The sequence below is a fragment of the Pempheris klunzingeri genome, chromosome 16, assembly GCF_042242105.1.
Source record: "Pempheris klunzingeri isolate RE-2024b chromosome 16, fPemKlu1.hap1, whole genome shotgun sequence".
NCBI lineage: Eukaryota > Metazoa > Chordata > Actinopteri > Acropomatiformes > Pempheridae > Pempheris > Pempheris klunzingeri.
Genome location: NC_092027.1, coordinates 20944616 through 20968748, shown reverse-complemented (window position 1 = coordinate 20968748; position 24133 = coordinate 20944616). Strand labels below are relative to the sequence as shown.

The window sequence follows — 24133 nt, the reverse complement described above, 5'->3', positions numbered from 1 at the left end:
AGCTGAGCTGAGATGGAAAACAAAAGCAAGCTGATTTCAATCTTCCAGGGCTGAGGGCTTTGAGACTAGGTTGGATCAAACTTAAGATTCAGAGGATTGCTTTGGTTTTGCTGGTTATTTTAGTATCTTATAAATAAATAAATATCAATATATATAAATATTGCGGGCAGCATGGTGGTGCGGTGGTTAGCACTGTTGCCTCACAGCAAGAAGGTCCCTGGGTTCAAATCCCGGTTTGAACCCATTGTCTTTCTGTGTGGAGTTTGCATGTTCTCCCCATGCTAGCGTGGGTTCTCTCCGGGTACTCCGGCTTCCTCCCACAATCCAAAGACATGCACGTTAGGTTAATTGGTAACTTTAAATTGCCCGTAGGTGTGAGTGTGAGTGGTTGTCTGTCTCTGTCTCTGTATGTGGCCCTGTGATTGGCTGTCGACCAGTCCAGTTTGTACCCCGCCTCTCGCCCAATGTCAGCTGGGATAGGCTCCAGCTCCCCCGCGACCCTGACGGATAAGCGGTATAGAAAATGAGATGAGATGAGATGAGAGATATAAATATGACATTATTATATTATTAATATACACACACAGGCATTGGTTACAACCTTTTTTTTAAATTACAGACTTCACTTAGTGCCGACGGTTCCACAGAGGTGGTAGGAATCCACTGAGAGTGATTCTTGCCCTCAGAATGTTCCTCATATGAATAACGCTGATGCTACACGACACCAGACGTCAGTATCGACATATCGGGGGTTGTAGTTTTTTCTTTTTAAAGTTACTGCTAAGAATACTTTTCAGTCAGAACCTGAAGTACAGAGCTTCGATATCAAGTACTAAAGTTGTATATGCCCTACAGTAACAGTAACAGAAACAGAAACGGCAAAACTAAATGAGGAGGGGGGGATCTAGAGAGTATCCATGCGCTTCTACTGAGTTTCTTTCTCAAGCTGTTCATTTTTCATGATTCATTGTGTCCAGACTAAAAAGGCACTCAGTGTACAGAGAATTCTTGACGAGAGTTCGGGGCGACGCTGTGATGCCGCCACACGGAGGCTAAGCCAGCAGGCCTCTTGCCCCATCTTGGAGGGTGGCCATTTGGAACAAGCAGAAGCACTTTTGCCTTTAGACATGTTTAGATTATGAGGCACACAAACAACTTGGTTTTATGCAAGATCTTGTTAGGAAAACTGAAAAAGAACAATGCCCATGTTGCTGGTTGGCAGTCAAAAAAAAAATCTGAGGCACTCTGAGGGCAAATGTAAAAATCCTTTATTAAACCCTGGATAAAGGAACACATTTCGGCTCAATGACTCTTCACCTGGATATTAACCTCTACCGGACAGTCTGTTTTTTTTATTACTTTAATTATTTTCACTTGACTCCTGGCCCCATCCTCGAAGATCACCTCATTTTTACTGCAATATTTCTTGACCCAGTGCTGCACTCCATATATATTTTTCTGGATAATCTTGTAAGAGTTGGACCAATATAAGCTTCTAAAGAACAACACTAAGGATCTTCAACTTCAATAGTCTTCAAATCAATCAATCAATCAATCTTTATTTATATAGCGCCAATTCACAACAGCGTTATCTCAAGACGCTTTACATAAAGAGCAGGTCTGGACCAAACTCTTTACTTACAACTCAAAGACAGTTTCAACATAATGTCCCGACAAAGATGAAAAAAACCCTGCTGCATATCCAGTACACAAGGTAATACATGTAACAGACAGTTTTCCCGTTTTGTTTGCTCGTGTTTTTGGACATCTTCCCTCTTGTCGCAAGAGAGGCACGATAACCACCTTCTAGCTGACAGGGGCAAGAAGCAAAAGCTCTATGATCACAGATGTGGACATGCAGCTGCAGGCAATGGGGATCACACATTATGTTTTTAGGAGAGACCCCCCCACCACCACCACATTTCTGAGCGGCCCTTTGCTCAGGTGGAACTTTTTACCTTATCCACCATAGTTTTCTCATCGTTTAGGTCCCTTGCCCCATTAAGAGGAAAGGGAGAACAAAAGAAAATGAGGACCTGCGCAAATTTAATACTAATTCATTACAGCTACTTTAGAGATACGGCTAATGCAGCATTCAAAGACCACTTGAAGGCAAAAATTACTCAAAAAGCTAATTCGATGTGCAGTGCCGAGAGAAACTTTCCTGACTTTTAATTACTTTATCGCTCTCATTTTTCCTATCTTTACAGTATTTTAGTGAACCAGAGAAAAGGCAGGGAGATAGGGCATGAACTAGACAGTAAAAGAGAGAGAGAGAGAGAGAGGGAGGGAGCGGAGGCGATGTATTGTTGAGATGTGGACCTCGCTCAGTCTTTGTCAGGTCTGTTCGGCGAGGCTTTGAAGTGCCTTCGGTCCGCAGTCCCAGGACGAGGGTGGTTACAGACCGTGGAAAACAGGATTACACAATCCTCTCTCGTCCAATTAATTACCCCCCCTGTTTGGGGAAATAAATTCTCCTTATCTCTCTGCGGCATCGCTGCAGAAGTCTTCACCCTTTCGGATGGTTAGGGAGTTTCAAATCTAACTCTGGAGAATATTGGAGAGCAAAATGAAATCCCCTCCACCAACTCCAATCTAATCAGGAGGGATCACCCCACATCCAATTAAAACCGTACGGAATAACTTGCCCATCTCAGATTCATCTAAGCTATTGTTAAGAAAAGAAAACATAGACTTAATTGGCTTTGTGAGGAATTTCAGAGGTTTTTCTTGACCCTCTCTACAATACAGTGAAGTGTTGTGCCAGTCCACTGTTTATCTGTTTGAGATTTTAGGGGTTTTCTTTCAGCAGCAACATCTCTTTGAGGTCTTTGTTCTCCTTGTGGAGCGCAGAGAGTGTAGGAAAGCAAAAGTCTATGCTTATCTAAGCTGAGGGCAATTCTCAAGGTTGCAACCCTCTATTTGCTGTTTCGCTCTGGCCTTAAGTAAAAAGTGCACAGCAGCAACTATGATACAAGTGAGCCTCCAGCTCTGGCCAAAACATTGCACCAGTGTGGGCAGCGCAATCAAAGTCTCGCATTCTTCTCTGTGGGAGTTGCAGCCCCCGGTTAGAGATAGCAGCCTGGAACAGCACATCCTGAAGTCTGGATTAGCCTGCCAAGTGTAGATTTCCTAGCATTCTCTCTCTTGTCCTCCGACGGCTGCTCCGGGAGAGCATGTCAGTTCATCTCAACATTACGATGCGCCTGGGGAAAGCCAAGACAAGCCCCATCCACTGTTGAGACACAGCATAGGAACCATGAGGTACCCATGGGTGCACCTCCCAGCATCGCTGGTCGGCAGCCTCTCAGTTGCTTGACTTTAACAGGCACTGTGGCAACTCTGTGGTGGTTCAAAGACAAGCAGGCAAACAAGTGCAAAGACAGAAACCGGAGGTAATTGCCAACTTGTCATACAACTGCATGGATTTATGTGAAGTAAAGTAAAGTACACTAAAAAAAAAAGTCAAAGAAAAAAATGAAGCATTTGAAAATCTTTTCAATTATTTTTGAGGAATATTCAAAAGTCAAATACAATATTACAGTATATGTGAAAAGTTTACATGCAAATATTGGCCATCAGTTAATGACACCTGTGGAAATGCTCAACAAATCTGTCGTCCTGAGTTTTTTTTTTCAAGAGAATTCTACTTTAGATTTCATTTTATTCTTATTTGTAAGCATTGTTAAGTTACTGTTAATAAAAGCCAACATTTCCTGCCAACGATTGCTCTTTGAGCACTGATGTGGAGGTGATCTGGAGATTCATTGATGGTAGCTTATCAACAGACCCAAAAGTACAAAATGGAGCTGACAGGATTTTATTGTATCTATCATACATACATTTTAGATACCACCAAACTCCTCACTAGAAGGCAAATATCTTCATCCTTATTACAACTATTTTACCTCGTCTCAATCATCTATTCCTAACATAAAGTTGGCCAAACTATATTCAACTATGTAAAGTAACTCTTTCACCAAACCTCTGAGCATCTGTCCATTAGTGAAATATATCTTATACTTCTAAATCAGTCTATTTATTCTCTATGTTTGTGATGATGTTTTCCCAAAGAGGATGATCATGCTCACCCCAGCTGGGCTCATACATTTTATTTCACCCATAAGTACCATCAAGGGGTGTTTCAAGAGGATTACGTCTTTTGAGCTCCTCGAAGGCTTTTAAGGTGCAACGTATGTGCAGAATGGGCTGAATTTCATTATTGTGATGGAAAGATCCAAAATGAAGGCCACAGGAGATAATTAGTAACAAAAGCATCTTTTCTGTTCGAAAGGGGACTTAGAGCATCTGGCTGGTAAGTAGGACATGACTCCATTGTACAGTTGGAAATAGTCCAGTGAAAATCTACATTAAAATAAATATATCAGGACAAGTTCGCATTAACAGCTTTCTGTCATTAACAACATAGGCAAGATAGGCGCTGAGAAAACAGGACAGCGGTCAAGGTAAATAAAATTGCTGGCTACTATTTGAGAATTTACAGTAAAGTGAATATAGAAATGTAAAAGGTCACCAGTCGGGCAGAGTAAACCTTTAACAGTACTCCAAGAGGTTTAAAAGGAACTCTTTCCGTCCCCAGACAGAGTTTTCACATTAGGATCTGAGTGGCTGAGAGTGGAAATATTTCCTTTTGACATCATCATCTTCACTGTCAGCCTTATTTCCCACGTTGCCTCAGCTTTTTCTAACAGCGAGCAGAGTGTAGAGGATGTTTAGCAGCACCATTTCAAATTTTAATCCTACAAACTTTCAATTTCACCGTAGTTGAGATGAGCAAGAAAGAGCTTGTGAGAATGAAAGAAAAGGAGAGATAGCGACAAGCACTCATCAGTGGGCAGCAGGCAAGAAGACGACGAAGAAGAAGCAGCAGAAGAAGAAGCCAATTACCCATGTGGGGAAGCCGACCGTGGGGAAGTGGTGCGCCGGGGCTGCCTGTTCTGAGTCCGATAACCCTCCTGTGTCATCCCTCTGTGTCAACCAGAATTTTATCTGCCGCTCGGAGGGAAAAGACAGCCGCCGCAGAGGCAGCAACAACAACAACCTGCAGCCAAAGCGAGCCGCAAGCCACAGACGGAGACAAGAATTAAGAGAGTCAGGCAACCACAGGGGCAACTGATACGCAACACATGAGCTGAAAGGAAATGGAGTAGTGGGAAATAGTAACAACCATGGACAGATTCCTCACACAGCACGCTATCGGGAAGAAAAATGTTCCAGGCACAAAGTAGGACTAGGCTAATATATTGGTTTGGGTATGCATCTGCCCGAACCGCTCTTCTTTTTCTTTTTGTTTATGTAATCCATTTGTGGAATGATATATTGGCCTGCGCTGGTTGTACCAATTGTAATCTGTTGAAGATTCTTTGTCTGAAAGAGATAACATTTAAAACATCAGCCCTGTGTTTAGAATGAAATAAGACAATATATCATGTCTGCTCCTGATGCATCTTTGGACAGAGTGTACAAACTAATTACAGTTCTCCCTCTGTTTACTGTTTCAGACAAAAGCCGAGAGAGGAGAGGGAAGAGAATTTCTTAGCTCAACAATATTAAAAGCTCCATAGTAATTAAACCCCTGACGTGTTGAACATTTACCTCTATAAATCATTCCCACATTTAGATGGCTGTAGGTGTATAATGGCTATTGGCTGCAGAGGACTGAGGCAAAATCACTGACCTACCCTCCAATGTTTGCTGCAGGACGGTGTGACACCATTTAGAGAAGCACTGACCAATCAAATACTCACATTAATGCACGCAAGGAAGGACATCTAGAGTACCTTGTAGCATTGTGCTAATCTACTGCGTACCATGCGAGTGCCAAGATGGAGTAAACGTTACCAATGATGATCACCAAACTGTGTCCCATATGGTTTATCATACACACAAATGTATTAATACATTGTGTGTTTGGTATATTGTAACACGGCACTGCAGCTTCTATTAACACAGGGTTTCTGTAGGGGTCAACAAATTCAATTGAAGGCTTCTAAAGACCTTTGTAACGTTACGCTGTAACGTTTGAAGTGTAACGCCTGTCATGCCAACCAGTTGGGACCTAAATGGTCTACTATAATATCATTCTTTTCTTGCCAGCAGTATAATTCCTAATGACATAATTCATTTAATTAACATGACCTAGACCTGGATAAGTGGATGGATTAACCAATGACTAATGCATTGACTTTTCAAGAACAAAAGAAAAATATTATATTTCAGAGTTTGAAGGGGGGGTCAGAGGTTCACAGTCCTGACCAACGCGGCGGCTCCTGCGTTATTCTGCCAGAGTGCTATTGTCAGTGTGAACAAAGGCTAATGCTTAGAGCGCACAGACTCATACTGTGTGCTCGCCAAGCCTGAAAGCCAAGTGATGGGCCACTGCATTGAAGACGGCAAGGACTGAAGAGCAAGGCGAAACAAAAGTGTATCAGACAGCTGAGCGTTTCTGTGGAGACGGTATAAAAGGAAAGGAATGTCAACATTAGAATGGCAGAGTTTGAGGAGGGGAATACCCCTAACGGTCACCGGGGCGGGGGGGCGGGGGAGTGGTGAAAGCACGGGGGTTATAGAAAGTGTCCATATGAAGCGGGGACAGGGAATCACTCAAGGACTCGGTCATGTATTTGGAGACGTGTTAAGAGAAGTTCTCTGACATGACACCCAAAATAGGGAATGCCACTGAGTGATGTGAGAGGAATGAGGTGAAATGAAGCCGACAGGCCGGAGGCAGCTGGTTCACCCAGTGTGGGAGCAGCTGAGTCGGCTGAGTCAGGGTTAAGGCAAGTTGCTCTTTACTGACAGAAGTATGTCTGTTTAATTACCAGACAAGACGGGTATCAACATTAACATCACACACACACACACACACACACTCGCACCCTCCAGACATAGCTGCTTCACCACCATGACAGGGTCGGTGGTTATTAGCCCATGTGCAGTTGTCACAAAAATCCTGCTGGCAGTGCTAAAGCATGACGTTTGCAGTGCATTAGTGCCTCGGTGCAGTTACTAGAACAGTGTTCTCCACATTTGTTTGTCTAATTACATTTTCTGTTGCAAACACACAGTGTGATATGAACAGTGGGTGACTGAGCATGAGATGTCACTGTTTTGTTCGAATCTGGCAAAGCTTTTGTTGCAAATATGTTGTTTTGCAAAAAAAAAAAAAAAACATACGTTTCGGCTCACTGTGGTTGTAATTAAGACATAAAATTGCAGCACGGCACGAGCAGCGCATTCGCGACAGCTGATGTAGGCCAAAAATACTACTACTAATGCAGCCCGAAGGACGCCACGGTCATCAAATTACTTGTAGCAGCTTCAGTCATGTTCAAGTTCAAAGTGTTTGCAAATTTGCTATTGTGGCTGCCTCCTTCCTGACACCTTTGGGCATGAAAAGTAAGTCTCCCAGTTTTGATAGTTCTAAAATGTTTGAGTTGGGTCATTCAGGACCAGGGGTCAGACGTCCTGAGGTCTCAGCAGGAGCTAGTTAAAGGAGTTACGGACTTAGCAAAGTTCTTTGAAGGTTTTTGGCTTTGTTCTGCAGTTCAGTGAAACTGTAGATTTCCTGTGTATTCTACTTTTGCTCACTACAAAGCTCCAGAGGTTTTGATCTGGCTGGAAAATATCACTTATTGTGCATTATTTAAATGGTCATTAGTCTCGCAAGCCTCATCCTTCCTGCGCACGGCTCTAGGCTTTCATTATTACATCAGTTATCAGCCCATTATATGCAAATGACTCATCCTAACTCTGGCACCTATAATATATAATATATCAATTACACTGACAGTGAGACAGTGAGGCAAGCGAGGGGATATGGAAATATTTCCTAAAGATAGCCTGTCAGCACCTGAGGGAGGGGGAGGAGAAAAGGAGAGGGGGGCGAAGAAAGGAATAAAAAACAGAGGATAGAAGAAAGAGATATTAGAGAGAATGGGCAGAAGAAAGCAGGAGGAAGAAAAACAGGTGTCATAGAGAGAAACAGGGGTTCGTCTTAGGGTGAAAGGGTATACAGGAGAGCCAAAGGTAATACAACTATTACGGGCCTTAGATGACACCATGTTCGTATTCTTTCATCATTTAGGACATTTAAGGATACATTTATGGTCAGAGTGGGACAAAAATGTTCCTGATGAGATGAACGGACAGGATTACTCCACCTCATGTAGGCTACAAGAGCCCACCGACGTCCACATGACACGATGATAATATATAGTATTTATTATATTATTATATAGTAATATATAATAATAGTTAATAATAAAAAAAGTTCAATGCATGAGCATGAAATATTCACATTCTTACTCTCGCTGTCGCCGTAATCCTAGTTATTACACACCTAAACATGCACTTTCAAATACTAAGAGAGCTTATCATGTTTGTTGCTGCCTTTGTAAGTAGTACGTCTAAAGTGATGTTGGAACTGTTTTATTAATTCAGGTGTGCAGGGATATTTGCGGACAGGGTATGGAAATGCACGCAAGTAAGCAGCTTAACCTGAGTAAGACCTTAATCAGAATATGAGCCATTAGCCACAACATCACGCTGTAAAAATAACATAAGGAGGTCGGCACTTACTCACGATTTCCACCCAAAACTCTTGACTTATGCCACATAGAGTTTAATTTGCACTTAAATTGTATACTTAACTCCACAACATTGTTACCATAAATACACCTGGATTCCTGCGTGTATTAAGATCAACAGCGAACAAAAGGTGCATCTATTTTAAGGTGTTCTTTAACCAGTATTATTTTAAAGTGTTCTTAACCTGTTACATTTCTTTCATGATTAGATTTGCAAAACAGCGGCAATAACAAATAACACATTTGTGATGCGGCTGTGGGTGTACGCGCCGAACCGATGTGCGAGGGGAGAGATAAAGTAAAGTAGTGAGAGCACACGAAGGAGTAAACAGGGAGCATGAGCAGCCTTATAATAATCACTGGTGGTGGGAGAGAGCAGAGGCTGTTTTGGAGCAGCGGGACCTGTTTGTTGGAAGAGTCACTTGCGGTGCAACATGCTGTTAATACCAGGTATTAAAAGCTCAAGCAAACATTGAAGGGCATAGTCAAAGCTAATAAATAATGCAAATCCACTCTAAATGCCTTTCATAAACTGGAAGGAGCTTAGAGAGGGCGCTGCGATTGACCCCCTTGTTAGCATAGGATTCAAGAGCAACACTTGCAGGCACAAAAAAACTGGAGCAAAGTTTTTTTGAGGACACCAGGCGTGGGTTTTAGCTGACATTAACATACATGCTGGCAGCCATTTTGGAGGTGCTTGGCGCATGGACAGCTGCTTGTGAAGTGCTGTTCATACTGCTAAGTCTTTTCTATTCATTTTTATTCCGATTTTTGATTTTATTCATATATTTTCGATATACAAGCCGAATATTCAATCAATGGTGAATCTGAAGAAAACAATCACATGCTAATGTATGTAATATACCATACTGTAGCTACCTAACCATGCACTAACACTTACCTGTAGTGTCACTTGATAGAAAATAGCATTCATTGCAGCAAAAAGAAAGTTAAGATTAAACTCAGGGAAGTAGCAAAGCGCAGATTTCTTGGGACACCATGCTGTGTTTTGGCTCTAAGTCTCTAAGCTATATAACATGCATATAATAGTTTATTTCACTTCAACAGACAAAATTAGCAGCATTATAAATGTTTAAACCAGTCAAATAAAACATTCTGTTTCAACCTGAAACAGAAAATTATGAAAGCAGATATCAATTCAACCAGCAGGCTGGTTAACTGGCTAACACTAAGATAAAATAAAACAAAAATAGATGGCTAACTAAACAAAAACAAAAAAAAACAGCTGTCTAACGCTAAAGCTAGCTCATTGGTTAATAGAGATAGGCACATTGGATCATCCTCTGAAATTACTACAGTAAATGTTATTTTCTATCACAGTACTAATAAATATCTTAAAATAATCAAATAATAATAATAATAATAATAATAATCTGGAAATTAACTACAGAAATTGTTAAAGGAAGGGATTGAAAATAAAAGTTTATTTCTGGCTAATATAGTGAATAAGTACCAGTACTATTAAGGGTACTATTAAGGGTACTATTAAGAAAAAATGCCCTAATGCACTAATACACTAACAATATCGAAAAGCACCACACATAAACACTATGGCAAAATCTTACTGGATGTATCATCATATAATATTTTTGTGACACAAACACAAACATCTACAGGCAAACGCCACCCCCCACCGGAAAAAAGCTTGCTGCATTGACAAGCTCTCTGAAAAGCCTGCGCCCTACATCCCCATGATTCAATGCATGCCGACAACAAAAAGGATGTCAACATGGCACCTGGGTCCATCTTAATAGGGTGAGTCAGATGGAGGAGAGCTGCCATCCCTCCGCCAATGGACTGAGTCCTGTCACTGACAAAATATTGCTGCCTCTCGCTCTAATGACGTGACCAGCTTCACACGTCCTCTATTTACAGGCCTGTCATTAAAGTCATGTTAATTACAGAGGAACGTGCACATAATTGTCATACCTGCTGCTGAGATAGAGTAATCCCCCGCAGGATGTGAGGACAAAATGGGCACCTTAATTTAAAATGCCAACCCATGCCTGTGATTGAACATGACGTGGTGAATGGAAAAAGACAATAAAATCACTGAGCAGGCAGCTAGGAGTTGTCAAAGTTGAAAGGTGCACAGATGGGATACATCTATTTGGGATTTAGAATAAAAATTAACCTCTACAATTACAGCCTGTTCTTTCTCATTGGGTGTGTATATTTATAAAAGACGGTGCACTTGGGGGGGAAAAAAGATTCGGCTGCTTGTCAAAGCTCGCAAGTGATTTCTTATTCTGCTTGCATTTTAATTTGCTTCAAGAACGTAGTTGTATTATGTTGACGCGCCACTGAAAGATCTCTCGTATTGAATCAATTGATTATAGTGGTCAGCGGCAGTTCTCCAAAGACAATAGTGAATCAGATGGAACCCGCCTAATCACATCTCTGTCTAGCAGCATAATAACCCAATCAACAGGAGCTGTCAGCATCATTTCTATAGCATCATGCACATGCGGCTGATTCGCCAGAATAATAAAAAAACAAAAAAAAAACATGCATTTTCCTCCTTGTGGTGCTCAGGGTCGAGTTTTAGCGACGGAGGACTGGAGTTTTAGATGGCTTCGTTATCGTCACTTTTCTTCTAGAGCAGAGAGCAATTTCACTGTTTGTCCTGAGCCTTTATCATTCAACATGCCACAAGAGGATAAGAAAGCAACAGGCTGGTAAAAGTTCCACATGGAAAATTCTGGTGACTTTGATAAAAAAAAAAAAAAAAAAAAAGCTGTATCGCTTGCCTTCAGCCTATCTCTCCTGAATCTCCCCGCAATACATCGCCTTTTCTCCTTCAGCATTTTTCTTTTTTTCATCCTGTTTTCATTTCTGCAGTCCGTCTATGGTCTGCTGGTGGTATTTAGTGGGCTCTGTCAGTCTCACCCAACATACACACACACACACACACACAAACACACACACACACACACGGTTTATGTAACTTCAACTTTCCCCAGAGTCTGATAAAAGAAAGTAAATTTGAAACTTCAGATGAACCAAGAATTGCAATGTCACTTGTCACTATTTCAAAAAAAAGGTTCCAGATTTCCAGTATCATACGGAGTAGTGAGTAACATTTGTCCTTCTCCTGCTGTCTGTGACACCAATTAATGTCAGCCAAAACCTGACGCAACCACCCAGTCCATAAAAGCATCATTTGCTGTTCTGAACACGATGAAATGTTCATTGTTCTGCACATAATTCACATGACTACCCGCTACCTCTGTGGTTAAGGGCTTGTTTGGCCTGTTTGGTCAATAGAATAGTTTTTGACACCGCGGGAAGGAAATAATATGTAAAAATATATGATAATAGATTAAATATTTGCTTTCTGGCAGAAAGCGAGATGAGCTCAATACCACATGTCTGTTGACTAAGTCCAAAGCATGGAATGGATGTAAGAAGCGGACGTAGCCACCATGACATCAACCATTGGTTTGTGGACAGTCACTTTGAAGCCTCCAGTTCTCCGTCACCGTCAGCCAAAAGTGACAATTGATTCCACAAAGATCTGCCTCTGACTGGTTAGGTTTAGGTATGACTCAACTCTGACTGGTTAGTCACAAGGCAGTCCTGCCCTAAAGCATGTCCTGCTTTATCGTATATTTTCTAAATGGGACCAATATTCACTAAATCGACATCCTCTTGTATTGAAAAAGACTTGAAACTAGGGATTGAGACCATAAACTTATCAAATAAGTACAACATATCATTTTCTCATAGACTTCCATACAACCGGAATTCTATTTGGAGCCTGTGGAGTCGCCCCCTGCTGGTCATTAGAAAGAATGTGGGTTTCAGATACTTTGGCATTGACTTCACTTGTCTACTTCTCTTCAACAGACTATGGTCCAAAATTTAAACATCTGCCTACCAGCACTTCTAAGAATGACCAGTTAATGCATCCTAGGGTCAAAAGAAAATCAAAAATATCGTGTAGGGTTTTAGCAAATGTGCTACACCTAGGTTAGAGAAAGCTTTAGGTTAAAAAACTACTTTGGCTACGCATTGTCGATTGATGTAAGGGAAATATGTAGTCATGGTTAAAAAGTAAACAGGAGAACACAACAAATGGAAGACATCTTCACCTGTGTCACGAGCTTGGTCACCCACCCGCCTTGATAGCTTGCAATAAGGATTTGCAGCGCTGTCTCTAAGAACAGGTATACCTATATCTATACCCTTGTCTGTCTGGTACCTGTATTTATGAAAAGACCCCTCAGGATTACCTTACTGTACCTCGGCGACAAGAGACCTTCCAATGCTGGGAAATTCAATCAAGAGAAAACTGCTCTCTGTTAATGTGCCATTTAAATGCAAAGAGTCATTCTGCCTCCTCTAGTTAGTTTCTCTACTCTGTGCTCCGGATCATCAAAGCCAGCAGTGTTCAGGAGAGAAAAAAAAGCCAAGCAGAGCAGGGACAGGAGACAGGGCCGAGGGTGGTGGCAAGAAGACTTAAACGGTCTGAAGTTCTCCTCAGCAAATGAGCATCATGTTCAAACCCCAAGAGGGAAGTTTGACGGGCGAAGAGCCTCTGAAGTCTGCTTAGCTTTACTGAACTTTACTGAGCTGTGTGCATGTTGGACCACTGTTGGAATAGCATTCACAGCTGCCTTTAATGGTGACTTTTTCATGATATTTGCATTCTGTCTCTGATTGAAATGGCAGGGCTGTCTGTTTGAAGAAATCTACAAGCAGACATCACCTCTTTGCCGTGATGACGGTGCTGCCGCCGCCGCCGCCGCTGCTGCTGGGATGTGAAAAGGTTCATTCTCCTCAAGACTAGAATACGTGTTCCCATTGAGGTAGCTGCATATGGACAATATAGAAGCAATGAGCTATCTGCAAAAACACCAACACTCAATTAATGCACTGCCTTTAAAGGATTATTCCACTGCAGTGATAATTACCCTCATTTTCCAGATTGGCCTCTCTCATGAAGTTCATGTGGAGCAGTGGGGCGTTTCATTGTGATTTACAGGTGTGGCTACATTTTATCAAGCTGAAAATGATTGTCTGAACAAAATGAGGTAATTACGCATACTGGCAGTAACCAGAGACCAGCTATTGGCTGAGTGTGCTTGATTAAACTGGAATTAAATTAACTGACAGCCACTTTTTAATTAGAAAACAAAACGCAAATGATGTAGAGAAAATGCATAAAATCCACCATTTGCACCTGGGGTTCAGTGCCATCTAAGAAATGTTTAAGAAAGGGTGAGTTTTTATGCGGGACAACATTTGAGAAAGTAATCTGGACCAACCTTTGCAGGTGTTGCCACTTCTCAAAGGGACCCTGTGGTGATATCGACTGAAACATAGTCTATTTTCTGAGGTGTCCTCTGTGGGTTCAATTTAATTCAACTTCAATAAAATCTCCTTCAAGCGACTCTGAATCTGCTTTGTCTGCACCAGTGCAGCAGAATCATGTTCAATCTTACTATCAGATAAATGGCAGAAAACACTCTTTAATGTGAAGCAGTCGTGTCCGCCTTCCCACACAGATCCGGACGCTGAGCCACGGCATCTCACATCACGCATTACGACGGTGACAAGCAGGCCGAGAGACCAAACGCTGTGGAGAAAAACACTGGAAAGCTGAGGGGCGTAACATGTTCCTTTTTAGCTGCAATGTTTCATGTCATTGGTATTCCACTGGCTGGTGGGCGCAGATCAATACTATTGAGCTGCTAGTGCCCAATAAACTAAGTTGTTGTCTCAATTGCAGTCTCTTTAGCGTCTCTGAAAGAATTTAAAGCCCTTGGAAAAACTCGAGGTAAAACATATATTTGCAGTGTTGCTTCTGAGGTCCTCTTGGAAAACTCTGACCTTGCATATTTTCCTGAGCTGCAGGATAAATGAGAGGGGTGAATAGACAGATCTGTTTTCATTGCTGTGTGAAAACGTAACCCATAAAGCTGACTTCACATTTGAAGCGAACAGGTGAAGCAATATTTCCACAAAGACGGCGTGTTTTGCTTACACCTTGACAGCAAATCAATTACATTTCCCTGTATTACATATTGACGCAATATTAAATAAAGAAAAATACACATAGAAGCTTAACAAGCTTCCAGTATTTTTAAACCTGGGTCACATCCATCGATTCATCCATCCATCTATCCATCCATCCATCCATCAATCGAAAAGTCTGGTAGATGAAAAAGAAAAGTTTTGGTATGGGTGAAGTACATTGTGTCAGCCGACAGCCGCAAAACAGTAATAGCTGCAACATAGTCCACTGGGGCAACTGTGCCCCAACAAAGTCAGTCCACTAGAAGTGCTTTTGTTTGCCACTCATATTGTTATTCCAAGTGTCTGGTAACATTGAGGAAAGGATCCCTACAGGGATACTTCTGTAAGATCCTTTTTGTTTAATCAGAATCATCCATTAAATTGCTCTCTTTAATGCCACCAGGCACCATTGACAAAAATAATTTTACCTTGCAAAACACAGGAGGCGCTGGTCTTTGTAGAGATTCTCTCCATAATGTTGTCAGACACTTCAAATAACAATCTGAGCCTGCCAGTTGCTGAAAAGACTTACTTTGAAATACTTCAACACTGCTGGCCCAAAGGATCATGCTGCAGCCATTGCAGCCTGTTTCATGGCTGCCAGCTGAGGCGATCTACTGGACCAATTCCAAAATATTTGGTCTCTACCTCTAAGCACGTGTCTCACTAGACTCCATATTAACGCAGTACAGATGAGGATATATGTTTCAGTCCCATAATTAACATTCTAAAATAGGGCAAAACATTTCACCATGATACTTTTTTTCATATCAGTTGCTATTAGTACATACCACGGTGTGAATTAAGTCACAATAACTACTCACATTAAAGCTTAAAATAGAGCACAGTATATTTAAACAGCTGATATGAGCTGCAAACAACTGTATGAATCACCACCTGAAGTACTTCACTTCAGATGCTTCACTTAATTAGCAGCATTGTACCACATTGCATAGATACTCAATTATAAGTAAAAGTCCGGCATTGAAAATGTCAATTAAGTAAAAGTATGTAAGTATTACTATCAAACTGTATCTAAAGTATCAAAAGTAAAAGCACTCAAGTGCAGAAAAATAGCAAGTGATAGAGCACTGTATATTGTGCTCTTACTATGAAGTAATAGTAGCATTTTAATGCCGTGGTTGGTTAGAGTTGGAGCTAATTATAGCTATCTAATATACTATTGATTCATTCATAACAATTTATAACATTTACAACAATTTCTCAGATCTTTCCAGCTCATCATTTCTTTTGTACTATGACTGTGACAATTACCAGACAAGGGTTCTGATTAATATTTGGAGGAAAAGGATGATATTATCAGAATTAATAACATGATGATGGCTGGTGATGCCGGAGCACTATGTAGTAGGGGATAATGTTAATGTAGCAGTTGCCACTAGTCCCCGACACAGCCTATGGTTTATGTATGACCCCCATAAGTAGGCTCACAACAGGTTCCTCTGATGATGAGATTTCACACGGCTATATATCAAATCTTCATCTCTTATCCGGCAGCAGCTGAGAGGAACATCTAAGTCATCCGAGCATGTGCTCATCCTGGCTGAAATTGACCCTTCTCTAATGGATGAAAAGAAGATGAAAAGCGGCCTTTGTGGCACTGCCGGCCCCCGAGGAACACCAGGAAGTGTAATCAGCAATGACCCATGCTAGACTCCACCAATCCCAGAGAGCTCCTTAACATAGCCAGCCTGCCTCGGGGGAGCTGTGCCTGGAACAGCGGAACAAGCGCTTGATAACTACGAATGAATTATGAAATCCCGGACATCTGTCGGCTCCTTCCGCAAATTGCCACAATTTACCAGAGCCAGCAGCCAAACCAGCACCATTCACATTTGGATGTCTTCCTCTCAGATGTATGTTTGCACAGAAGTTCCTGAGAAAGACAGACCACTTTAAATAAACATGCATGTAAAACGTCTGCGCTGACTGAAAGCAGACCACCTGCGTAGATGCATGACAAACGTAAATAGAAAAGCAGCAAGGGACTGAAAACAAGCTGTCAGTAGGCTAATGATTGGAACAGGATCCAAGTTAATAAGATTGTCTGGCATAGATCACGGAGGAAACCTGGTGAGTATGCAGACGTAGGCTCCAAGTCCATTTCAACATCTACTCGCATTGAATCAGAAGGGAAAATAAAGCATGTTCACACTTTCCTCAAGACACACGAGTGAGAAACTGATGTGATTACTTGTGATTTCACTGCACGTGTAATCACTGTTCATCAGCGTCTTCTATACTTCTACTTCTGTATTTGTTGCTTCATCTTCTAATCTTACCACAGCTACTAGAGGCTGCTGAAATGGGAGGGTGAGACGGTTCCGTCTGGAGCTCCATCTCACGAGGTACAAGCTCAGATGGGTGGCATGATGAAATTCAAAAGCAGAAATGGACTCTGCAGCTATGTTGATAACATGTTATCATTTCAGTCATTTTTCAGACAGAAATGTTAAACATTCCCTCATTTCACCTCCACTGATGTGCAAAGTGATGTGTGTATTTGCTGCTTTTCTTTGTCATATATGATTGTACATTGAAATTTCTTGGGGTTGGACTGATGGTCCAGTAAAACAACCATTTTATTTTCATTTATTACAAAAAAATGATTTCATTTTAATTTATTTATGGATTATTTGAGAAAATGATTTATATATCAGTGGATAATGACAATAATCTGCTAAACAGTGGTGTAGTTTTTAGCACTGTCACCTCATAGCAAGTGGGTTCCCCCCCCCGACTCCAGCTTCCTCCCACAGCTCAAAGATAAGGAGGTTAGGTTAACTTTAAATTGCCCAAAGGTGTGAATGCCAGTGTGAATGGCTGTCTATCTCTATGTGACTAAATTATAGAATTAAAGCTTTACTTGTGGCTCTCAACTGATTAAATAATTAAACTAAAAAGTGACTTTTAAACCATTTTAACATAAAAAAAAATAAAAATCTAAACCAAAAAACAAAACAAAACTGATGTAAATAATGAACATCAAAACTGTGTATTTACACATCTAGTAGCCACAAAGAACATTCTTGTTGGGTTGAATTTCTGGCCACCTGATGAATATAATGCAAATATTCTTTTTTTTTAGCTCTATTTTGGTCTCCACCCACTCATTAACCGTGTCTGTGTGCCGTTTGGTACTGAGCAGGTAACAGGAGATGCACAGCAGCATTAGCCTCAACACAACAGGCAACAGCACAACAGTCTGCGTTAGTCTCCATGAACTCCTTAGGGGAAACATCTGCTAATCGTTCCACTCTGTTAACTAGCTAGCTGCTTAACCCAAACAATATGCTAAGACAGCTGAAAAACTGGAGAGCTAGGTGAAAACTGTTTGTTTATTTATTCATTCATGAAGGGACGATGCACATTAATTGGGCATCGTGTAAACGCACCTAATTTAGCCATATAGTTAATTATCATCTGCAGTCCGTTTGAGGGATCATCACATTTTAAGAATGCATCACATAAAGTCATTGGATGTAGTGTTAATGTAAAACTATTGATTAGTCATTAGACAGACAGACCGACTCTGAATTTAACGCTCTGCTGCATATCTATGAACTCTTTTAAGTATCATAAGTGTATAGCAGTAATCAATTCAGTCTCCGTATCTGATGTCACATTTTGAGAGGATGTAGTAAACGCTAATGTGTCACCGTCTGAACTGAAAGACGACGTCGTCAACTCTGTATTGTGCATATAGCAAGACAAACTCCAAACCGCAGTTTCTTTGGCACAAGGTGATGAAGTTCACAGACTCCCTGAGGCAACATATCCGCCAGTCACCATGACTCTTTTCACAAGCTGCACGGCCAAGCAAATGTGTGTTTTTTTTCTGTTTAGCCGGAGTCAGAGTTTACTGCTTGTAAATCAAAAGTGAGTCAGGAGGCAAAATCCAATCGCAAGTGCATCCCCTGAGATGCATCTGAGATGCATTCTGATGCTAGGTGAAGGGGAACTGGACTGCAGTCAGTCCCAGCTGGGTTGAAACACAATCTGGATATATCTTGATACAAGTTAGTAAATCCAGACAGGGTCTAATGGACAGATCCAAATCTGTGCTTAACCCCGTCCTCTCCTCATCACTTCTCTTGTGAGATGCCCTCTCAGTCTTCTTTACCTTGTTGTTGTCCATCAAAATCAAACTTTGGAGACATTGCTATTAAATAGATCTTTCAATGCTCAAACATTTGAAATAAAATATTCACGTTCTTTTATAGATGTTTAAGTGTTTATATGTATACAGAGACAGTAATAATACAGTACGGTAGCTCCTTTTCTTTGGAATGTCCCCATTCAAACCCATACAATTATCCTACCGTGATTGGTCTGAAATTATTTTAATCCTGGTGTTTGAACTTGCAGTTTCCCTCTAATAATAACAGAACACTGCACAACAGTCCTAGTCAGTATGCAGTAAATTTGTTTTCATTAAATGTGTCATTATTTTATTCTGAACATTCACAGAGTTCCTATAATGAACCGTCTGAAAAACAGCACAGCACATAAAAGCTGCGGCAAGCCCGCTTTATAGACTGGTGGGGCTATTTTCTGATGTGTTTTTGTACCAAAACAGCTTTGCTTATAACTATTTCTAGATGAGATAGTAAATAACTTCAGACACATGGAGCTTCTGTGGTGCATGTTTGTTTTTACAAAATATCTATTCCCGAATGCCTGCTTCAGGAACCTGCGTGCAACACTAGGAACGTGGGTTGATAACTGTATGGCCATCAGTCTGGCTCATTAACCGTAAGTAAACTTTCTCTTGGAGATTACATCTATGCGGTTCTCTACTTATACCTGTTCCCTTGGTAACAAGTTTCCAATGTACCACATAGTCTTAAAATAATGAATCACAGGTCTAAGGGTTCTATATTTGTATGTGCTGTGTGGCACAACAAGTGGCATCTTCCTGAAGCACAGGCAAGTTCATACAACGTGTCATCTGACCAAGTTCAATGGCCAAATAGTTAATCGCTACCACGCCATGCAAAAACCGTTCGAATAGGACCACCTCCACCATCTGAGGACCATGCTGGGGAAGCATATAAGTCCTGCTCAAGGTTCAAAGTAAAGAAGCTTTTGGTGGCAAGGGTGAGGTTTTGGCTTCAGAAGTGCGGGTGTGGGATCTTCCTCTTGGTCACATACTGCCCACAAAATCTCTACCAACGAGGTAGGGTAAACTGTGTGAGCTGTGTGTAGCCTGAAAAGCAACACCCAGGGTGCGGTAAGGACTGGGGGTGATAGAAAAACAATCAACCAATCAACCTGAAACTATAAAAGTCAGGGGTGGTCGGGCATTTGCTGCTATTAAAAGGGATATGAGGAACCTCATTTGTTCATTTTAAAAGATCTGCTCCTATGTTATGAGGCAGAAGTCCTTATTGTCCAGAGTAGCAGCGTTCAGGCTTTGGAACACACTGCCAGAATACTTAGGTCTGCTCCAACAAAGTGTGAGCCACATTAGAGGAAATTTGGAGTTAACAAAAATGAGAGCATACAGTCTGATGGAGGGTATTTACCATCCTGAACACTACAGTACATCACCCTTAACCCGACCAGAGCAAAGAGTCCTGTCTAAACTGAAATTCACATTTTGTTCTCTTGTCCACACAGTTTTAAACGGTGTTAAAGGTTTACCAACAACAAACAACGAACAAGACCTTCTGGTTGAGGTGTTAAAGGCCGAGTCTGTGTCACAGACATGCTGATTGACATGTATGGAAGTTTATCACGTTTTTTCCTTTCGCTCTCACCTCATTGCTCTTCCTCTGTATGTAATTCTTTCTCAATTTGTAATTTATTGCAGACATGGCCCCCGTTTGTATGCCACAGTACCAAATCTAGTACTCAAACTACAGTTCCCAGGAGGTAGAGCTCTGCCATCAGGGTAAACACAGCAGATCTACATGCTGTCAATGATTGGAATGGGATTGGTTATTTCTACCTGCCTGTCCATTGTTGTTTTCATGTATGCTCTGATAAAGGTCTGACAGACTGGAAGCTTAGCCCTTAAAGTGATTTACTGCACAGATCTAAGTGTGCTTAAACTTTTTTCATCAAAGGTCCACGACACTTTGAAAGATAAATGTCCTTCCCCTACCAAACCTGTTCACCACTGGGACTATTTATTCATACTTTACACTGTTGCTGCACTGCAATGTTCACACTGTTTATCCTTTTTCAGCTTACTTTCATCTTTTATTTCCCTGTTTTATATCCAATTTAAATGTCTTTTTCTATTGTCCTTTGTTTCTTTTATGGCTTGTCTTAATGCCTTTTATGTCTTATGTAAAGCACTTTGAATCGCTGTGCTGTTGAAAGGTGCTATGCAAATAAACTTGCCGTGCCTCGCCTTAAGCAGTTAGTAACAGCCCATGATAAGGTCTGATAATGGATCCTTCTAAATCCCACCCTGTATACATGTGCACCCCTGGTGCGTTGCTTTCCTCCAGTCACAAAAACACATCGCGCCGCTTCCTCTTTTAAAATGAGCCCCCATAAACATTTTCTGCAAAAAAACAAGATACTTATTCTGAGTGCCTGAAATATTCAACAAATGTTCATTTCCACCTGTTGCTTTTCATGCATGAGAGCTGTCCAATGTGTGCGCAGTACACAACTGATCCGGAGTGAACTGCTCCACTGCAGCAGGTGTGCATTATGCACCATGGTCAGTGGCACATAAAGCAGACTACAGCTCCATTTGTGCAGTCAACCTGGGGCTTTGGTACTCTGTGAAACACATTACACTTTTACATTACACAAGCTTCCCTGCTGCTTTTAAAATGAGAGTTACCTGTATGAAAGCCCCAAATATTCAATATATAAATGAAAAAAGTAATGAAATAAGTAATCCTATGAAGAAGATGTATATATAAGTTATATATATACTGTATACTTATATTTTTATATATATGAGTGAAACAATAATTGAAACAATTATTACATTTCATTATTCATTTTCACAATAACTGAATCGTATTGGATATAACTTTTATTTCACTATAGACATTTTGAATAAATTATAAAATAAATAAAAGCAGCAGGGTCTCTACATGTATTAGCAAGTTACATTTAACTTTTAAATTAGATGAATCACCATTTGTCCAAATATGTTTACTGGTGTGAAACTTAGTTCTTGGACCGATGATCGCCACTTTTTACAGCTCGTCTTTTGTCCAAAGTTGGATAATTATTTACCTGCAATGTTTCCAACACATTATTTAGCGTTACTCATATTTGTAATCTGAATGTGCGAGGGATTGTACGATGCAAATCAGCAATTCAAGCTGACTAGACTCACTCTGAAATACCGGAGATCAACAGAAGCAGTGGAGGGAAAAGGGTTAAAGTCATGGATGAAGTAAACAGGAGGAAGTAGAGAGTCTCGCATTGGCTAACTAGTTTCCTCCACTCCGTCCAGACGGACCCTCCACCTCACAAGGGGACATCATTTGCAAATATAAACAGCCAAAAAAAACATTGTGCGGCTCTGTGAGCGGACCGCAGACGTTACATGTTCAGTGAAGCCAAACCATCACAGGATAGCAGAAGCATTTTAATTCTAGTCTGAACCGATTTCATTAGATATTAAATATTCAGGCTTTTTTTTTTTTTTTTCTTGGAGTGAGGTTTCGACCAGGTGTGCAGCATTTAACAAGTAAATATTTAAGACCTTCCCAAACAGAATTTACAACTATTTAATACTTTTTATTAGTTAATGTGAATTTAAAACATTTTAAGACTTTTTAAAAGGACCCATAGCAGCCCTGAGCAGATGCTTGAAAAAGGGCATTTTGAAATATGAATACTGAACTTATGAAATAGAAATGAACTCCTAAAACTCTGTTCTCATAAAAAAATACAAAGAAATAACATTCTATTATTAACGAGTTGACGGAATTTGATACTAACCTTTATCGTGGTTAACACTGATTGTATCATGAGGAGAAACAACCATGATTTAAAAAACATAATAAATACACCCAGCAGGTTTCTTGAAACTTGAAATCAATGAAACATGTGCATTTGTGTCAAGTTACTGACAAAAGATCCGTTGATCCCAGTACATTTCTGTATGATGTTTTTACAGTGTACCGAGCATGAAGATGGATTTGCTTCCGTTAGGAGCCTTATTTGTGAGGGGTGTTGAATTCTACCTCGTAGGAGGTCCGGGGTCGGGTGGGGCCAGTTGTAGGTCCTGATCAGCTGCCAGTCAAAGTCGTCCTCTTGGCCCTGGCGGTACTCACACAAGCCAGGGTCTGAGTCCTCATCAAAGGTACAGCCAGCTGCAGCAGGAATGAGAAAAATTAAGAAAAAATATTCAACTTGCAGGTCTTGGTACACTTTCTTAATAACTATTAGTAGCAAACAGGTGAAGGAAAGCATGATTGTCACCAGGTGAATAATCTAAAATCATGTATTAATGCATCAACTACTGGAGAAGCTGCAACTATAAACTAAATTACAGCTAATGGTTGGCACCGGGTGGTCAGCATAGATTGCCTACCTCATCTGTTCCCTTAAAATCTACCGCCATTTGGTGCAATTAGCCCTGTGCTGTGAAAATGACACAATAGCCACAGGTCACCCAAATAGCCAGAAATAATGGCCAGCAGTGCCACAGCGGTGAAGGGGGGTTCTTCAGCTGATGGAGGACGACAACAGCCTGGCTCTTAGCCTGTGAAGGTGACCCAACCCTGTCTAGCCTCTAATGGTTACATTCACTATTCTGCCATTATCACACAAACCACAGGCTTTTAAAGCCACCGGCTCGGTTGTCAAAGTAGGGGGAAAATGGCGTGTTCTTGTTTAATTGGTCAGAAAAAATGGGTGCACTTCAGAAAATCTAAAAATGAATAGTGTGAACTTAAGAGGAACGATATTTGGCCATGCATGCTTGTGTGACTTACAGTATGCTGTACTCATCTCATCCATGAAGCCACGTTTCCCATTCAAACACATGGTTTGGACAACACCATTATCTTCTTTCATTGGTTCATCTTTTGACAGTTTTAACTAATCAAACAGTCGTTGCCTCTGTACAACGTAAATGTGAAGAGTAACCGACACCGTTTCCCAGAGCCCCTTCACATTCTGTGTTTTGTCAAGAGTTCAGTCCAAAGCCAAAGATATGTATTTCATAATGAAAATAAACAGGGAAAGGCAGAAATCTCACAGTAGGAAGGGGGCGCCAGAGAATGTTTGCTTGGAAAATGATGAATTACTCAAAATTGTTGGTTAAGTGTCTGCGGATAACTGGTAATTGACAAAAAAGTGATTCCTCAACAAATTACCAGGTTAGCTAAGTTCAAATAATTATTTGGAACAGAGTATGAACGGCAAAACGACAGCTCGAACTGTCTTTTGTCGAAAACGACAGCTGTACCAGCCCTAGTTGAGCGCACTTAGACTGTTGCTGTGCTAAATATAATTAGCAACAGTGCAGTGTG

At 40.9% G+C, this 24133-nt stretch overlaps 1 protein-coding gene across 1 annotated transcript in view; it reads right to left on the bottom strand.

The window, feature by feature from the left end:
- The window catches only part of ptprua (protein tyrosine phosphatase receptor type Ua), a 123733-nt gene extending 100844 nt beyond the window's left edge, over positions 1 to 22889 (bottom strand). Inside the window, exon 1 of the mRNA XM_070846305.1 lies at positions 22841 to 22889. The gene's annotated coding sequence lies outside the window, so the exon portion shown is untranslated. The remainder of the gene's footprint in view (positions 1 to 22840) is intronic.
- Between the last annotated feature and the right edge of the window lie 1244 nt (positions 22890 to 24133).